Below are 20,050 nucleotides of genomic sequence, written 5' to 3' on the forward strand. Positions count from 1 at the left end.
TCGAGCTGATCCTTGACGACTAACGGAGTAAAATTTAATGCTTTGATAGTTAGACAGCCACCGGTTACCAATTTATAGGTCGAGCTTTGGCACACATGAGTGGGTGCCAGGGGGTGCTAAGCACCGCCAGGTCTTCAATTAGCCCCCCCCCCCGACTTATTTCGAGGTAAAAATATTGTTTTAAGTGTCATTTTGCGAATAATGAATATATATTCCAGTTTGTATTGGTAACGCACTAATTCCACGGATGACGTAGGTACATACTTAATAATAACATGATATGAACTTAATAATAACATGATATGGGTATACAATATTATTTGGGAAAATGGTTTGGCACTTATGGTCCCATATTGAATGGCCAGCAAGATCTCCAGACTCCACTCGATTGATTTTTTTTATTTGGACATTTGAAAAGAATAGTCCACGCGATCAACCTGCAGTCAACATAGAAGATTTAAAAAATTAAATCGTGGTTGCGGGGAATGTCTTTACTAAAAATCAAATAATGTCGGAAACTAATAGAGGATGTCTACAACATTTTCAATAATATAGGCATCGACAATCACGTAGCACAAACTTTGAACAATTTACTTAATCCATTGCGTAATTATAAAATAACTGTTGTGTGTTGTAATCGATTTTTTATAAATAATTGTATACCCATATTACCTTAATCTTGTTTGTAACTCTTAAACAAGTACGTAAAAATATTCAAAAAGTAACCAATAATAAATAATTATAATAAATGGTTTTATACATTTTCATGAATCGTAAAAATATATTATTTATAAAAATTTAAATGGCTCTTGTTCGGTGAATTTTGGTTTTAGAGTCATTATGGTTAATAGATCAAAATGACTTTAAAAAAATGTAGTCTATCCGAATTTGGTATTCAAAATTGTATTGTGCATGCTCATACCGACCGAGAGGGTAAAAAATTTGAAATTTATCTGAAAAAGTGTATTTATATATCACTAGCGTTAAAAAAAAATTATTTATTCCAATATAACCCGGTCTAGAAATTCAGAGTTCCCTAAATTGGTGAACACACTGTATACAGCGTGTAACAGAAAGATATGACAAATGAAACAACTTGTGTTCTAATCAATATTTTTCATTTAAATTATGTAAATGATGCAATTATTGTAGTACAAGCGTCTATTAATTAAATGGAAAACAAAAAAAATTACAAATATTGATTGGAACACGAGTTATTTCATTTATCATATCTGTCTGTTATGCCTTGCACATACAGAATGGGGTATTTGGGTTTGTGACGTTAGTACAATAGTACGTTACCTATTTATAACGCATAAAATATGTTATCTTATCGGCTGTTCTAACTCAAGTTTATTTTTAGTTTTTATCACTGGAATACTGAATAGGATTTTGTTATTGTATATTGTCTACCGGTATGATGGCTTATTTTTATGAAAATAATGATATTTAATTATTATCATTAAGTTTGTAAACATAGACATTTTGAACCATCTATTCTTATTTCTTATAAGCAGCAACTAGCAAAGAACTTGTACCTACCATGAATCAAAGGTAGTCGATTCCTTTTTTTGTTCAATTGTGTACTCGAGTCAGTGACAATAATAGTGTACCTACTGATATTGGCTGATTTCATTGTATTATCATTTATTCATTTCCATTTTTCTGCATAAATTATAAATATCAATAATTTATGTGACAAAAATAAGCCAAAATATAGGGGGGGATGACAGTATGACACCCTCATCGCCACCGGTGAGCACCTTATCACGTCTTGTGAATTGTCCATGAAAATAGATGGAAAACAACTGTGGAAATAATAAAATTATTCTATTTTGTAAAACTATCTTCGCAGAGACGCTCCAGTAGAAAAATGTTTTTGAAAACAAAATTATCGACCAGGTAAATTAGTGCAGTGGCCGCTACAGCAGGTACCTATAATATGTGTATGATGGCTTGCATTTAAATGGATCACCCCATCACCCCAGCGGTCAACAAAAAATTCAATAATAATAATAATAATAATAATAAAGGTGTAGTATTATAACGGTGGTCCAAGTCCGAGTGTAATAAAGTTATTAAAAAAAAAAATAAAAATAAAAATCGTTAAAACACTGTCGTAATTCCCGAATTGCGTGGCAATGTGCTCATACGTACCACCAGCCATCATATCATAATAATAACAATAATAACAGTAACATACATGCTGCAGTATATTATATTATTATTATTATTATTATGATTATTATGTATACCGGGTTATTAGTTGTGAGTACTTCATTATATCAGTATAATAATAATATACGTCCTAATATAATAATGCGGGTTCGTGTGCGCAGCAGTGTTTACGACCATGTCTATAATAATAATACATAAAATATAATATAGGACATAGATGAGTATGCATATATATATATATGTTATGATATATATTATTATATTATCATAGGCAGGAACGCATTTTCGTCCGTCCACCTAAAGTATCAGGTACTAATCGGGTTGGTTTATTAATTTTATTATTTCTCTGCCGTTACAATAATTTTGTTACTATTGTGGACATCACAATCCACATCATAATATCAGATTTTCATTCTGCGTAGTGCGTTTTACACGTGTATGTTATTAATTGTTACCTATATTATATTATTATGTCGTTATCGTAATCATCAAATAGTTGGGTACCTATCTGCAGCTATTATAGCCGGACTAATTATACCATCTCCGTGGTCATAGCTGTACGATATTATTATTATCGTTATTGTCTATATTGTGTTTGTTTATACTTGTTTAGACAATCGCAATAAACTTTGCTGCATTTATTGTATAATCACTTAATTGGCTGTCGCAACTCGCAGCCGAGTGTACACGAACGATAGCACTTATACCACCTACCATATAATATTATATAGGCACTAGGCATTAGGCACCTAGGGGCAAAGGGTGCCTATAGTACAGAATAATATTAAGTACCTATGCGATGTATCTATTTAGGAATTATAAATTATGTACAATGTAAATTCATGTTTCGCACTTATACTAGCATGTACTAACTTTTTAATACCGCCGAATAAAATGCGTTCCCGCCACACCAATTACAATATAGCTCCTCGCTATAGTATAAGTCTAAATATTAAATTTGTATCGTAAACTTTGTAATAATAATAAAACCACGATTAACTTGCTAATTATGTAAGCAGTTCACTAGTTGACTAATAAATTGCTGACATAGGTACCTATAGTTATTTATTCACGATTACTACAATTTAAAATTTATATTTAAGTGTTATGAAAAACATATGAGAACTGTTAACTATTTATTGCAATTAAAAATCATTTTATTGCGAGACTACAAAAATGAAAAAAATATCTAATCGTCCAGGACTTGGCGCCATTTTATAATTAATTGCATCCACATTGAGAGGTATATAAGTATATTCCGATGAATATAATAAATTTAATAAATTTAATACATCAATGGAAGTCCAAATTAGCCTACCCTAAATACAAAACAAATTAAAAATATGCCGTATAGCTTGGTTATAACTTTTTTAATAAACATGTCCTAAATAACTTCATTCATAGTTGACCGAAGATAAGTTTTCAACTTATAAGGTTGAAAAACATATTTTTGGGGTAGCTGCAAATACTGGTATTGTAAATTGATAAAAAAAATCACGATATTAATTAAACATTTTTTACAAAATCCTTTGTATCATATGATTAAACTTGAGTTTCTTAATCATGTTAAAACACAAAATTTAACATGTACGAGATACGAGTCAAAGTGAGGGGTCCGACCCCCCCCCCGTAAATACGCCACTGCATGATTCATAAGCCTGACAGCATAATTGCTAAAGGAAAAATGTTTGACTTCATCACAAACTTCTTCGGAAACCGAACTTTTCAAGTTAAAACATCAAACACCATCTTGGATATTTGTTTATTTGAATAAGCGCCCTTGGGGGCTCAAATACAGCAGGGCAATGCAATCTTATCTTAACATTAAATATATTAAAATATATATTTTACCTAGAAAACGGGGTCTCTAAACCTAAAGGTTCCAATATATCAGTAACAAGACTTTTACTGATCTGAATTGATTAAAATCAAAGTAGCGTATGTTTAAAAAAATTTATTAAAGACCGAAAGAAATATGAATATAATAATATGATAGTAATGAATAATGTTACATGCACGCCCATTAAAATAATCAAAACTTTTTATTGACCAGTAAAGATGCAGTTTTATCAGCCCTTGACTTATAGATATAAACGTACTTAGGTATAATCAGCGAGGCTTGGTGAATGACGTTCACATAATGCAATTGCTTAGCCCTAGAAATTAATGATATTTTTTTAAAAATTACAATTCGTGCGGATGAATGTAGTATAATTGTTATAGTATTTTTTTTTTTATACTAAATAATTATTGTCGTCCTTAAATTGACGTCCCATATAACAAAAATTCTAAATTAGCATGGATTTGAAATATGCTCGCGACACCACTGCTTATAATACATTATCTACGACTACTGGAGCTCTGAAAAAATAAGCGAGGGTTCCGGACAAATTTTGATTTATTTTGGCGGAAAACGGAATCGGCGATAAACTATTAACGGTCGAGGGCCACGCCCTAAGAATCTGCATAAGTATGCACATTTTTATTTACACAGTCCGATTTTCGGATTTCCAAACAATCCGGACGTGTTCCCATATCACGAAATCAGGAGAAAAGTGCAGTGTTTTTGCACAGGGACACCTGTTTCTGCTGCGGTGAAACGACATCGACACATGCAGGAACAATGTGCGTACACGTGCGTATTAGTACTGTATGACTCGTATTAGCGCACATCCGCCTCGATATTTATCAAACATTTTGTGCACCTATATACCGTATACCTGTACAGTTATACCACGCGTATTATTCATTATTGCAGTACCTATGGCCTAAACATATTATTCCGCATTAGACGTGTAAACGTTTTAAACCTGCAATGATTGAGTGTGTAGCGTAGTTTTTAGCGGCTCGGCAGCATTTATTCTGCACCTCTTAACAAGTCGTCGCCGTATAATACCAATTTAAAAATCACACGCCTCTATAATATTATGGTCTGTGTTATAAGGTTAATTAAATATATTATACATGGGTGATTATTCTTTCAGCGGCGTATAAATTAACATTTATTATCACGATAAACTTGTGTTTTATACAAAAACATATATTATATACCTACTTGTATTGTACATCGCTTAAATAATTGCTATAAATAGGTACCGACTGTATGCTTTAGATTTTAATATAATATTATACCCACCTGCAGGTACATATAATATATAATTATTCAAAATAGTAAATACCTACCATGTTTGTTGAACAATTTTAATAACAGCAGACAGAATCTTTGGAAAAGTATTACATTATGTAGTTTGCATTAGATTTGGAGAATAACTAATAACTATATATGGATATAGGTATACAATAAGCTCAGAATTGTGATTTTTTTAAGCCTCTTTTGTTATAAATATGTGTGTGTGTCTAAAATAAGCTTCAGAGTACGAACAAAAATAACAGAGATAAAGCTTAAATAAGTCATTTACTAATAATCCCGCTCTTCGCTATTCAACCGTCACATACCTAAATGGTTATAAATTATAATATACCTGGTATTATACGCCTAGGACCTGGGTGGCTAGGTATACGATGTGCAGTGGTCAATATATAGTTACATATTATATTTTATAAACAGGGTAGTAACCAGGGGGTTTCGGGTTATTAAATTACCTAAATAACCTATATATCTTACGTATTTAAACATTGTTACAATGTAACAAATGTTAACGTATCGAAATCAAAATTCGAACGAGTGGTTTTTGAGTTATTTAACTTTTTACAATGTGGCCTTATGTACTGAGGAAAAATGATGATAGGCCAATTTTAATGAGTTTGAATGATATTATGAGGCTAAAAAAAAAATTATCCACTAAATAATTAACATTAAAAAGGGGATCTCTTCCGAAAGCAGGAATTATTGTTTAGTCTATCGCTACAGAACGCTCCACAAGCAGTACAAAAAAAAAAATCAAAGATTTAATAAAACATGGCCTTCAAAATTCCAAAATTCGGAGTTTGAACAAATCACAAATTCACCATTAAACGAAAAATGGGATTGAGCGTGCAAGGAGAATCTCTCTGTTATTTTTATATAACATGACAGAATATCCAATACACGGAACACGGGACGAGCTGGCAATGCTGGCATCTAATTCTCCTGCAAGCGCTGGGTAGGTACCTATAACGAAATATACCTATATGTCATTGTGAATTATTGTGAGTTGCGATTAATCGACTAATCGACCGTAGATCCACGAGGGTGGAGGAGCCTGCATCGATCTGTCGTATACGAGCAGTGTAATAGCATAATAATATACTAAGTATATATGGACATAATGTTTGTTATAAAATGATAATTCTTCGGTTTTATCGGTTATTTATTGCATATTGTTGCGATGATACACATCGTACAATACGCTGCACATACAATATGTACCTACGTACATTTTTTTTTTTTTTTTTACTTTTACAAACAATAATTGTGCACGACGTGTACATATATACAGATATATAATATGATGGACAGGTATATACGAATAATCACCGCATGTGTTGTATAACATCACGTGAGTCGGCGGAGGTCTATTGATCCGCCGAACACAATATAATATAATAATGTATGATATAAACGCGCATTATAATATATGATATACCCGTGCTTGATAATCGATAACGAGAGTACAATATTGTGATGATCCGATAAAACGCGCGCGGGTATATTATACGCGCCTATATGTACAATACATATTATATTATATACGTTTTTTATGTTATATTATTATTATTATTATATTAAAATATAGCGATCGGGTCTGTGCGCGGCGGGGCGAACAGCAAAACGGTTTGAATTTATTTTATTTTTCGGACACGTGTATTATTATTATTAATACACGCAGTCATTTCATTTTTCCACGTCACTATACATATATGTATACACACAAGCATATTACAATATATACACGACGACGTTATAATGTACATAGCTATAGGTAGGTATATACGCTCGTTTCGGGGGTTGATCTGTCGGCAGAGATAACGACAAGCCGACGATGACTTTGTGTATATCGTGTAAGGTACCTATATATAATATGTGCGTAGAAAATAATTAAGTTATATACGAGCGTGATGATAAACACATGGCGTGCCCTTAAGCTACAATAATTGCTTTATTAGTTTAAATATTATGTTTCCATCTCGTACGTATAGTATGATGCATTGATAGGTAGGTATATAATATATATTATATACATGGGTACTACCGCGGACAGGCCCCCGATGGGTGCCAGTCAAAAATAAATAAAAAGGGTTTATTATTTTGTATACAATTTTTTATACGATCCAACAATATGATATAATTAGTTTACATGTACGGTCTTTAAGCATTATTATACATTATTACCCGTGTACGGCATTATATTGGTATTTATATAGGTAGTTCTTATACGATTATAGGTATATTTTAATGGCAAGGAATCGACCTACGTCGATTTGTGCTCAAAAACAAAATTTTTAAATACATTTTCCTTGGGATAATATTAAACCTACGTCATAGTTTACACTTTCAACTTATGAGTAGGTATACAGTGATAATATAACCAAAACAATTGTTCGTGACAGTAAATCTTAAGTGCATCCCAGGTTGCATGAACTATCACTACATGAATCAATAATGAGCTAATAATGGTCCCTTAAACATGTTTTAGTGGGCCACGATATGTCCATTCACATTTATTCAATCGTTAAATTAATCAATTTTTCATGCAGTTCGGAAAATAAAATATAGGTACTAGTATAATTATAATGTATGATTATAGTAGACTGTGGAGAGAGGAGACGGTGAAAACTAAAATATTGTTCAATCGTTGCTATTATTACCTATGTATCGCCTGTATTGTGCCTATTATAGTCATAGGTAGAATTTCATACAAGTGTATGATACGCATATATATATAATATATATATATAGGTAAGGTGCTAACTATTTATGTCGATTAGTTGAGAATTTAACGTTTATTATATATCTTAAACGTCATAATACAGTTCAATATTAAATACTTCTACACTATACATATAGGTAAGTATAAACGCCAGGAGATGTAGCCATGCAGGTATACTAAACTATTTTATTAGTTTAGGTTTCTCTTATATTATAGACCAATTCGTGAAATAACTGTCGATGACGTACGTACCTATATATGTGAAGAACAATAAATGACGGTAACTGTACGAGTAGGTATAAGGTATATACTAAGTAGGTCGTAAGTACTGGCAAAATAGGTAGATGCAATAATGATAATTTATAATTATAATTAATCGACGAAAGCGCATTACTAAAATCACATAATATAATATAATATTATTATTTTATAATATTCCTATAATATGTGCGTGTACACGAAAACCTAAACTAAAGCCTCACGCAAAAGTTGTTTTCTATACGGTGCGATTCGCCACTTAGGTACATAAATATATGGTACATCGTACATAATAATATTTAATTTATATGAATAATCAGTAAGTACTATAAGGTCGGATATAAATTCCCTAAAAACTATTAAAAAATGTTCTAAAAAATAACCAATTATAATGCCCTTTCGTCCACGAAATAAATAATAATGGCTTTCCAAAATAATCAAAATTTTTTTATAGGCTCTCGACTACGCATGCCATAGTTTAACTTTTGGCGTTTTTAACACTTGTTTACCTTAATTAAACTAGACACAAAGACAAAATGCTAAACTTCAGCACATAAATAAACAGTATACAGGAAAAAAAATTCCAAAATTTACTTAAAAAAGAAAGGGTTTTAAGTTTGAAATCTTAAGCGGAGACATCAAATGTCGGTGTAACGTAGAATGGTTGACTCGCTTGTATTTCTTCTTTTGCACCTTGTAGAAGAAGAAATGACATATTTAAAAAACAATTTATCAGAAAATATCATGGATCTATTACATTATTTTGATGCATACTGCGCAAATGGCAATAATAATGAAGAATTGGAAATGATGAAAATAATATTAGATTTCGATTGTTGAAGGATTGAACAATAAATAGGTTCTCAAAACTCGTTGGTCAAAAACATCCCGCAATGTAGAAACTGATTAGAAAAATTAAAAACGAAAGCCGATCGAGCCAAGTTAGCATAGGATGCTTTTGGTGAACCCGAAAAGAGTAGTACAAAAATAGGCCTCAATAAAAATGTCAACATCCGACTAAAAGAGTTGTTAAAAGACATAATGAAAATAACCTAACTATTGGTGATAATAATAATAACATAAGTAAACATACTGATTAACTTGTAAAATATGTTCTAAGGTCTAATGTTTTTTATTTTATGCAGAATTGAAGTCTAACTTATATAATATTATAATAATTATCATTCAAATTTTATATATTTTTATTATTATTCATTATTATTTTTGACGGCTATCCCCAACATTTATTTACAGTTTTAAGGATTTTTCACCCGGAGACTTTATTTCCGGGGATTTTTTTCCGATTGCCGGAAAATAAATGCGATTGTGGTGATACGTGCCTAAATCTAACCGACCACAATCAGTTATTATTTGTTCGAGTCCCACTCATTTGTAAAACACCACATTCGACCATTATCACAGGAGATAGATAAATACCATATAGCATAAACAATTTATAACTATCACTGACATATTATTAAATAGTAGGTACATAACACGCGGATGAAAAATACCTAACAACTATTATGAAACAATATTTCTTGACATAATATTTTGAATGTCCTACTTTAAATTCGTACAGTATATTAATATATGCACTAAAATTGAATAAAATTACCCGAAAATACTCGAGAAATGCAAAATAAAAGTTTCACCCTCGAAGTGTCTGTTCGGTGAAACAAATTATATGCTTAGAATGCATTGTCTTATAGACTCTATAGAGCACCCAAAAAATAATGCACTTTCTCTGCAGTCACTTATAATAAGTATATAAAGGACGAAGTAGAGCTAAGCACAACTCCTAGTATATATAGGGCGAGAGATGATATAGTTACATATATTGATTTTATTATATTATCATTTCGAAACCTTTTTCTCACTCTCGCCGCTCGACAGACACGACCAATCAACACCTGCAGAAACGTCGCAGTGGCAATATATACGCCAAGTCGATCCATTCGCAGTCGTCCGTGGTATACTAATGTCCATATATAACTGTATTATTGTTCAAAGTTCATCAATCATTTTATTACTCGTTATGATAGTAATCATATACATCACGTTCTAGGCGCAGTGCTGAGAACTCAATAATCACAGTAATATTGTAAACTAAGTTGACGTAAACCTTCACGTGGTATATGTGTTGAAACGAGGTCTGTCGCCATGGAACACGTCTTGCAGTCCAAAACAATATAATAAATAAGAATGGCGTTTAGCCGGGCGAATTTGGAAACAAACGCATATAATGACGTATTATCTATTGAACTTAGCTACGCATTCGTGCCAATCATAATATGTGCATGCATATATTATATAGGTAGGTTTGAGTACACTCGGCATAAAGTATACCTAATTACGTTACCCAATAATTTTCGAATCTCAAACATAATATATCCATTATAACCCACATATTATTATAATATGATATTATATGCGTGCAGCATATTTTGTAAAATTATGTGCTTGGCACGAATTAATAATAATATATATTATTATACTTACATCTAACTCGTGATATATTATGGGTGAATGCTATATATTATAAAAATGAGGGGAAACAATTTTTTTGTTGTATTCATATAACGGAGTTCGAGTTTTTCTCCCCCTCACATTTTCTCCCTCTCTCTCCCTCGCTTATACACGTCACACATCTCTTATTCTCGGGCGCCTCTCGTTAGAAGCTCATTAATATTTCGGACGCTCGTAAATCGTTATTTACCACCGTTTGGAAACTTTTATTAGGTTGTCTCCGGAGTTACACAATAATATATATTTTTCATTTTCGTTTTATTTGTATGCACTCGGGTATACGTAAATTCCAATAAAGAACGTTCCAAAGGTGCATACATAATATATAATAACGTACCGGGGCAAAGAAAATAATATGTCAAACGCGGTTAATTTATATATTATATACGTCGTAATAATAATGAAATTATCGTGTTATGGAGAAAAAAAGAGGAAAGAAGGTAAATTATAATTGTATATATACAGAGTGTGACAAAATACACTTGTCGTGAGCATATAATATTTATATATATTATAAATATAAATGTTAAAATGTGTGCGCATGTGTGTGTGTGTGTGTGTGTGTGTGTGTGTGTGCGTGTGCGCGCAAGGGTCGGAGATTCGAGTCGTGTGACAATGTTTTATGATAAATGCGCTTATATACATATTATAATACGCTGCAGTGTTTCACCTCAAACTATATAACATACACAGATTGTAATTGTAATTTATAGTCTGCGAGTTAATAAAGCAAAAGTCGATACTGGTTCTATATTATAATAATATAATAAACGCTATATACGGTATGTAATACTATTATATTATAGGTACTAAACGTCATTCTGTTCTGATGTTTGATTCGGTGCGAAATATTCAAATGCCTACGTATCATATAAATTAATTTCGAAATATAGACTGTACATTAAGTGCACTAAAGCACTGTTATAAAGTATATTGTGTACAAGCACTTGTTAGTGAAAAATGTCGCAATACGTTTAAACCCCAAATAAATCATTATTAATTATTATTCATAATTAATTGTTTTAAATATTGTTTTTATATTTAATTATAATATAGATGATAAAATTATGAAATAAAATAATTTTAATAAGCCTCTGTCGAGATTACTTTTGTTATTTTATACAGCTAAATATGACGTATATTATTTTGAGTACATATTGATGACACTGCGTACCTATATTTTGTATTGTAATTCTGTTTCAATAGTCTTAATGATCAACAGCAGTATCTGGATAATTAATTGTAGTTATAGAAGGAAGTACCAGCCACTAAGTACCTATATACTACGGGTAAAATGGTTGGGTGATAATCTACCAGCTTCCGTTAAAATAATGTACACAGTTTTCGCCACGGCCCGTTTCCGTCTAATATTAAAAAGGTTTGATTCCCGTTCATATTACTTCCTAACAAGAAATGTTTGGAAACCAATGATTTGAATATTATCGGGCAATATGTCAACGCCGAGTAACTATATTATGTACTTACTAGTTCTATAATATTACAATTTGTAGTAATACATTACAACTTACAAGTAATAGTGTTTACTTACTGGCCTACGCGAAGACGGTATAAGTACAAACAAGTTGAATAAAACGTTTTCTCTTGCCCGGCCGCCAAAGGTGCTTAATGCGTTCACAATTGGCCGCGCCGTGTAAAGTTGAATTTATTAGTTAACGTTCAACGTTTTATTGAACTTGTCGGTGGAAGAATTTTGACGAACTCACCTGAACTCAAAAGACCGAATAAATAAAAATAGGAAGCGTAATAATAAGTAAAATTAGAGTTTATAGAAATTTAGATGATATAAGTTCTATATATTATATTATACGAGTAGAGTTAATGCACTCGTTCCCAGTGGTGCAAATAGGAATTTTCATCGGGGGAAAAACATTTATTATTATTTCTCAGATTAATCGCAAGATGGTGCCCCCGAACTAATATAAAAAAGAATGTCATTGGGGGGGATCCGTCCCCCATGTCTTCTTCCACACGAATACAATCCTGCTCATTCCGATCATTACACATCAACTACAGGTATGCAGTGTATCCAGTTTATATTATGCGATCAAAGAGCCTAATACAATTATTCACAGTTTATAAAAATTATTGGAGTTATTATTGAACACAAAAAAAAGAATTTATGAGAATCAAAATTATGCGGTATGCAACCATATAAGAAAAATTATGGTCTGGGACGCTTATTTAGTAACTCCTGCACATAGTTTGCCCCTACGAGTTTTTCCCACTTTAACCGCTGCCCACACGTAGCTGGTTTACATATTATAATATTGTATTGTCCCCCCGCAACACATAATAATAATAATAATAGCGATAATAGCCATATTATTATTATTATATGGATTTCGCGGCGTTTACACGGTAATAATATAGCGGTGGCTGTGCGTACAAATACACATAATAATATAATAATAAAAATAATAATAATAATAATATATAGACTGAGACAGAGCGATCGAACGGCGGCGGCGTCGGAGGTTGCACGCGGGACGCCTGCGGTTTCCGCTACGCTCGCGATAATTTACGTCCCCGGTAATTCAGTCGGACGTCTTTATTGCCCTCCGTCGCGGCTTCTTCCACTCGGCAGAGGAGAAAAAAATTATTATTATTATTATTATTATTATTATTATATTATAATACGCGCACCGCAGCGGCGGCGGCGAATAACAGCCGCGCTCATGCGACCGCAATATAATAATTATTATTATTGTTATTAATGGCGACCCGTGCGACGTATTTATATAATACGATATATATATATATATATGTACATAATGGTATTATATATAATATATATATATATATATAGTAGGTAAGTACTGCACGAGGCTGTATATACGGCGCACACGATATAATATCATGTAGGTATATATACACACACAATACGATTTTTCTCTAAACGCCATTTATTATTTTATTGATTTAAATTTATTCCCTCGCAGCAGTTCCGCGACCGCAGCAGGACTTGTAATAATAATATTTGTATGGGTATAGTTAGGTGCCTACCATGTGCTTACCTATATACCTGTACAACTGCTGCTCGAGAGCCGCACGAATTACGCTACGGATTTACCCGGCAGGTCGCCTGAATTATTTTTTGTGTAATAAATAACAATTATATTGTATGTACTTTATATAATATATACGAATACGAGTCAGATGTCGAACAAATAATTGACGTGTTCAGTGTTGATATACGAAAGGGGTGAGAACCTATTATCCATGATTAAAATATATAATATTGTTTGACTCGATACTTTTTTTTTTGTTGGACATGGTTTCAGATTTGTTTTACGATGTAGCCCGATTTAGGTATTAGTAAGAGAAAATGTATGGCGGGTGTGGGCTTCATTATATTACGCTTTACCTACACAAAAATTATTCGTAGTTTAGCACCATTCGATATTTTATTCTTAATCTTCATCGTTCGACCACTTAAAAATAAAACAAGATAAAAAACGAGGGATGTGCCAATTGCTGGGAGAAAGAAATGGTACTTATACATCGATTACGTTTAAAATCAAAAAATGTAAATCTCTTCTGTGGCAAGTCGATAGTAATGTAATTATATGTAGGTATAAATAATAATGAATAGTATTATGTCACCGGCAATATGAATAATTGAGGCATTTTGAAAAATGCCTAGGCATTATGTATACTGCCGACCCATTTTAGGTAATGTAAATAAAACATAGGATTTTCAATATTATTTTATATATAACCTAGGTATTTTATGGAATACCTAGGCGTTATGTAAAATACCAATTTTTTTTTAGGCAAAGTAAAAAAACAATTTATCATAATATGTTATAATAGTATATTATTATTACTCATATTACAAAATCTAATTTTTATCTATACTATTACATTTTTATAAATAGGTAATGCTATGTTATTAATATTATTGTTATATTAAGTACTATTATTTAAACATTTTACTTACTATACTATCTACTTATTACTACATGTTGTAGAAAAATGGCATTTTGAAGTGCAAAAAAACATTATTTTTAAGGCATATGCACTTTTTATTTTGATACTTGATCATGCAAACACATTTAAAAAATCATTGGCTAGTTCCTGTCGACTGTTCCTTTGCGACTGTTCTTAACGCCACTTTTGTGCCTGTTGGAACATTGTAAATTTGTAGTAGCTATTTTTGACATACAGTGAACTGACTTCTGGCGTATCACTGCTTCAGAACTTCAGAATTTCAATCTTCATTGCACCAAATCGTGCACACGCGGACACGGTGCGTGCATTCACGATAAACTATAACTTGTAAGTAATGTCGCTGGTATTAGGCGATACCCAATTTTGTTTATTTTTATCATATTTCCTACTCCACCTTGGGCATTATGCATAATATCTAGGCAAAGCTTGTGTTATGTATATTTCGAATGATTTTTGGCATTTTATGTAATTCCTAGGTATTTTGTAAAATACCCGATTCTCCATATTGCCGGTAACAGATACATATATAATACAAGTGTCCTCACCCTGTAAGTATACCGACTTCGGACTTATGGGTCATATTTTTAATTGTTAAGATTTTTCATACCATTTAAGGAGTGGTCTGTCGAATGTCGCCACATAACATTTTTTTCAAATATCAATCAACCTTTTGCTGTACACTGTAAATGATATTATCAAGCAAATCATATTTTTATAAATTTCTACATAACTAAGTCCAAATTCAAACGAGTGGTTTTTGAGTTATTAAAATGTATATCATGCCTAGTAAGGATAATATAGTCTTTAAAGATGTTTTCACAAAAATATAAAATTGTTGTAAAGGATAAATGGTATTTATTATACCCTGACATTTTTTACAAGTCATAAAATTATGATAGGTTATTGTTTAGTATTAATAATAACTATAATTTTAAAACCATCACAGCCCCTTAGTATCATATCCACAGTACCTACAAAAATTCCAATAAATCAAAAACTGTAATCGTTTGAATTTCGATTTGGGTACATCAATATTTTTAAAAATATCATCTTCTAAGCAATTTACAGAAAAAGGGCGATGTGGCATACAAAATTCAAGCATCTTATAATTTGATCCTTAAATATACTTAAAAGTTACTAAAATCGTTAATTTCGATGTGCAAGTAAACTGAGCTCGTTTGAAACGTTTTTATTCTTAGTTATTATATTCCTACCAAACGTCTTAGCAGCATTGATCACAAGTTAAACCAAAAATATTGCCAGTACCTATTGCATTATATTACAAATCATAGTAGGCACATAATATAACAGATTAATAGAAAATAATATTGTTTTAAAGTAACTCGGGAGTTGCAATATTTTAACAGATGAGGGTTATTATATTTAAGTATAATAATTAATAACTGATAATGTGGTAAGTACGCCTTGTACCTACCAATACACAATATTCCAAGTAGTTTCGTAGGTACTTGAGTTATTTGATTGCAAACGATTTCGACACTACCGAATGAGCGCATTTCATCACGTAGAACATTGATATTAAATTATTAACAGGATCACAGACATATGCTTGAAATTAACATTGCTCGTCATGTGTACCTATATCCGTATAATAATATATGAATTCAATTATCCTTGTATTATACAAGTACAATCATCAACGTTGATGGGTATTGAAAAAATGTATTTATATTTTCTGCGGCGTGTAATAGTTAACAGGAAGTTTCTGTTTGTACAATTATACAATTATTATTGTAAAGTTACGGATTACCGAAGTTAAAAAAGTTTGATTAAGTTTGATTAGAAGGCTATTTAGGCTATAAAACTTTTTAAATTGGAGAGAGATGGTTTTTTCTACAACTGAGTATACGGTATACTAAAAATATGATATATATTTTTAGGTATTACAGATAATAGAGATTTTAATCACATTCTATATAATTTAGTCACCTACATCATTATTTATTACAATATTAAGTTTACCTATACTATTATTGAATTCTTCGAACACATCATCTTTAAAGCCCTATATTATTATTAACGTGAATATTTTATTATAATTTATGTATAAATCATTTCAATCACTCCGAGACCCTATTTATTGCACTCTGCATAATCCTTATTACTAGGCATATACGACTGAATAAATAAAATAATGTCTATAAAACTCGATATTGTAATTATTTAAACATATTTTTTTGGAATTTATGCGTATAAGTACTTTCATATTATCTCGTAATCTATTAGTAACCGTAGGCTAAATACTTAATATATGGTTCACTACATTACCTATTACCTAATATAATAATAATCGAAAATGGAATAAATCTAAATCTAAATTTATAATATCATTAATTATTACTATCAAAAACAAATTGTAGTATAACATGGAATACAGATGAATAAGTCTTCCCTGACATAGTTTACGCTATAAATCACATATTATACAAAATCAATAATGTAAATAACTATATTTTAAAATTGTATCAGTCAACGTCGTTTTGGTATATTATTATTTATATTTGTATACGTCCCTACCTACCTATAGTACCTCATAACTGCCAATACTTAAAAGTTGTATTAGGTAAACACAAAAACACATTATATTTATTAAAAAATATAATATATATATATATATATATATATACATACTTACGACACTGTATGCATTGTAGGACGATATAGTATTTATACTATTTTTTTTTTTTATTGATCTTGAGCCCGGCAACTGTGGGCCCATTAGCTGAAGAGTAGGTATTGTAGGTTTGTGTTGTATAGGTTTGTATTGTAGGTTTTTGGGACGGTAGGGGGGAACACGTGTGTGTTTGATTTGGCAGAATTTCGAATGGGGCACCCGAAGGTTTCTGCCATGCCCCGGGGGTGGGGGATGGCAGCACTTGTTCTCCGGTCACCGCGACTTGTCCGGAGAAAAATGCCGCCCGGTGGCCGAGGATCGAACCGCGACCGGCTGCGTCGCAGCGGACGCGTCAGATCACTCAGTCACCTAGTCCTCCCATATTATTTTTTTATTAATTTGGTAATTAGTAGATATAATATCGAACAAAGTGCTGTTTAAAAACAATACAGAGCCCTGATAAAAAAATAGTTTGGACCCTTTTGCCACATATAAATGCAAATAAGGCATTGCCATCATAAGCGACTTCATTTGAAATTTAGTCTCTCAAATATTGGGCGCCACAAACACAGTTACCCTTTAAATTGTTTGTGGATTTGTTCAACAATTTTTGGCTCCAGCGTCCTTCGACTTTTTTTATTTACGCGCCTGTTATAATGTGAGGGCTATACCGTTAAAATCTACCATGTATTACTGTTCACTTTTCATTATCACACAAAATGCACAGCCCAATATGGCAATACCATCACTCTTCCCGTAGCAGGTGTAAATTGAATTAACAACACAATGAATATGCCATAAGCCCATAATGTAAATTAATTAATAGAAATTTTTAAAACTGTTTTATTAACACTAAGTTAATAAAAAACAACATGGGTATTTTTTTTATATACATATAGGTAGGTACAGACATAATTACAAGAGTAACAAAATGTACAGTAAATTTATTTAAATTGACTCATTATATTTTACTTGCTATTCTATATTAATTATAGATTAAATCAAAACATTAATTAGTTATTTTCTGTATGTTTATTGTATTTATGTATTTTCTTTCACAGTCAAATAAAATAAGGTACCACATGACGTATAATATAGGTATAGAGTCAAAAGTCTTTTGTATAACACGCTACACGCCTTGCCCAAGGCATGGCATCTGCAGGTGAGAGGTGTGACATGAATTCGATTAAAATTATTTTTTGACATTGATAATTATTGTTATTTTGTCGTTTTTTACGGTTATGGAAAATTTTATTGTGATTACTACAGGAATATAATTTTTTAATTGTACTGTCCGTATCAAGGTTCCAAAAATAATTTTTTGTATAAACATACAGGGTGATATTTAAGATTGCAAAACCTCTTCTTATACATAAATTAATAATTATATACACATTTTGATTAACTCGATTTTGTATGACAAATCCTCTAAAATCGATGGATCGCTCATATAACGAGACAAAGGTTTAACTATTAAATTCTACAAAATATATAACAAATAGGTTTATAATTTAAGTCATGAATGACAATCAAAAATAATCTTTTGCATTTATGATATATTATTCTAAAAGTCATCATACGTGACTATTTTACCGGGGTTTAACCTGTAACCAATAACCACAACAACCATAAATATACCTTATAGACAGGTACTATAGTATAATATAAGGTAAAGACGACTTCACACTTCTCCGCGAACAGGAAAAAAATCAGACTGGATCGGCTGAAACTTGTGGTTATGTAGTGGATAACCTCAATGTTTATAAGTAAATACCATATTATATTGCAGATAACAGAAAGTAGACCGAATTCTACTCAAGTCAAATGTTAACAGTTTTGTGGTTACTGGTTATAAAAATAACTATCATATACAAATTTAAAATGATATGTCATATGTGATTGCTTAGATCATATACACTGGATAGAGCTATAGCGTATATCACGCGTAGTCCGTGTTTGAAGCAGACCTGTTCATGCCCGAAGTGCTTATTGCGCATGCGTAAGAAATGAAATATATCGCGAGGGACGGGGATGGAACAATAATGTGTTATAGTGATAAGGACGATTAGTTACTGAATGCTTAGATCATATATTCATATTCAAGATTTTCAAGAAAGAATTTGGAGTGTATGGGTACGTATCGGGTCAATTTTGAGCGTTCAAGATGTTACACGTGCAATATACAAGTGATCCGTACCGACCCGTATCGGACTCGGACTTCGATACGAGGTGGTACGTAACTATTCCGTATCGATACGTATCGAATTTTTCTTCTTGAAAATCTTGATACTTAGCTCATGCGCAGTGATGACTTCGGGCACGAACAGCTATGCTTCAAGATTTTAAACCATAGCTCTATCCAGTGTATATGATCTAAGTGTGATTGTGTCATTGTGATAACAAGAAACCTGCAGTTTCCATCTTCCGATTATGTTCACAACTAAACCATAAAAATGAAAAAATATATAATTTTGAAAAATCACTGATCAATTTCTTCAGGGAGCATGGTTCATAGAGCAGTGTGAAGTTGCCTTTAATGCTGCATAAAACACGTCAAAATATATCAATATGCAAATATCATCATTGACTCAGTGCAATTAGAATGGTC

Source organism: Myzus persicae, unplaced genomic scaffold, assembly GCF_001856785.1.
Source record: "Myzus persicae strain clone G006 unplaced genomic scaffold, MPER_G0061.0, whole genome shotgun sequence".
Classification (NCBI taxonomy): domain Eukaryota; kingdom Metazoa; phylum Arthropoda; class Insecta; order Hemiptera; family Aphididae; genus Myzus; species Myzus persicae.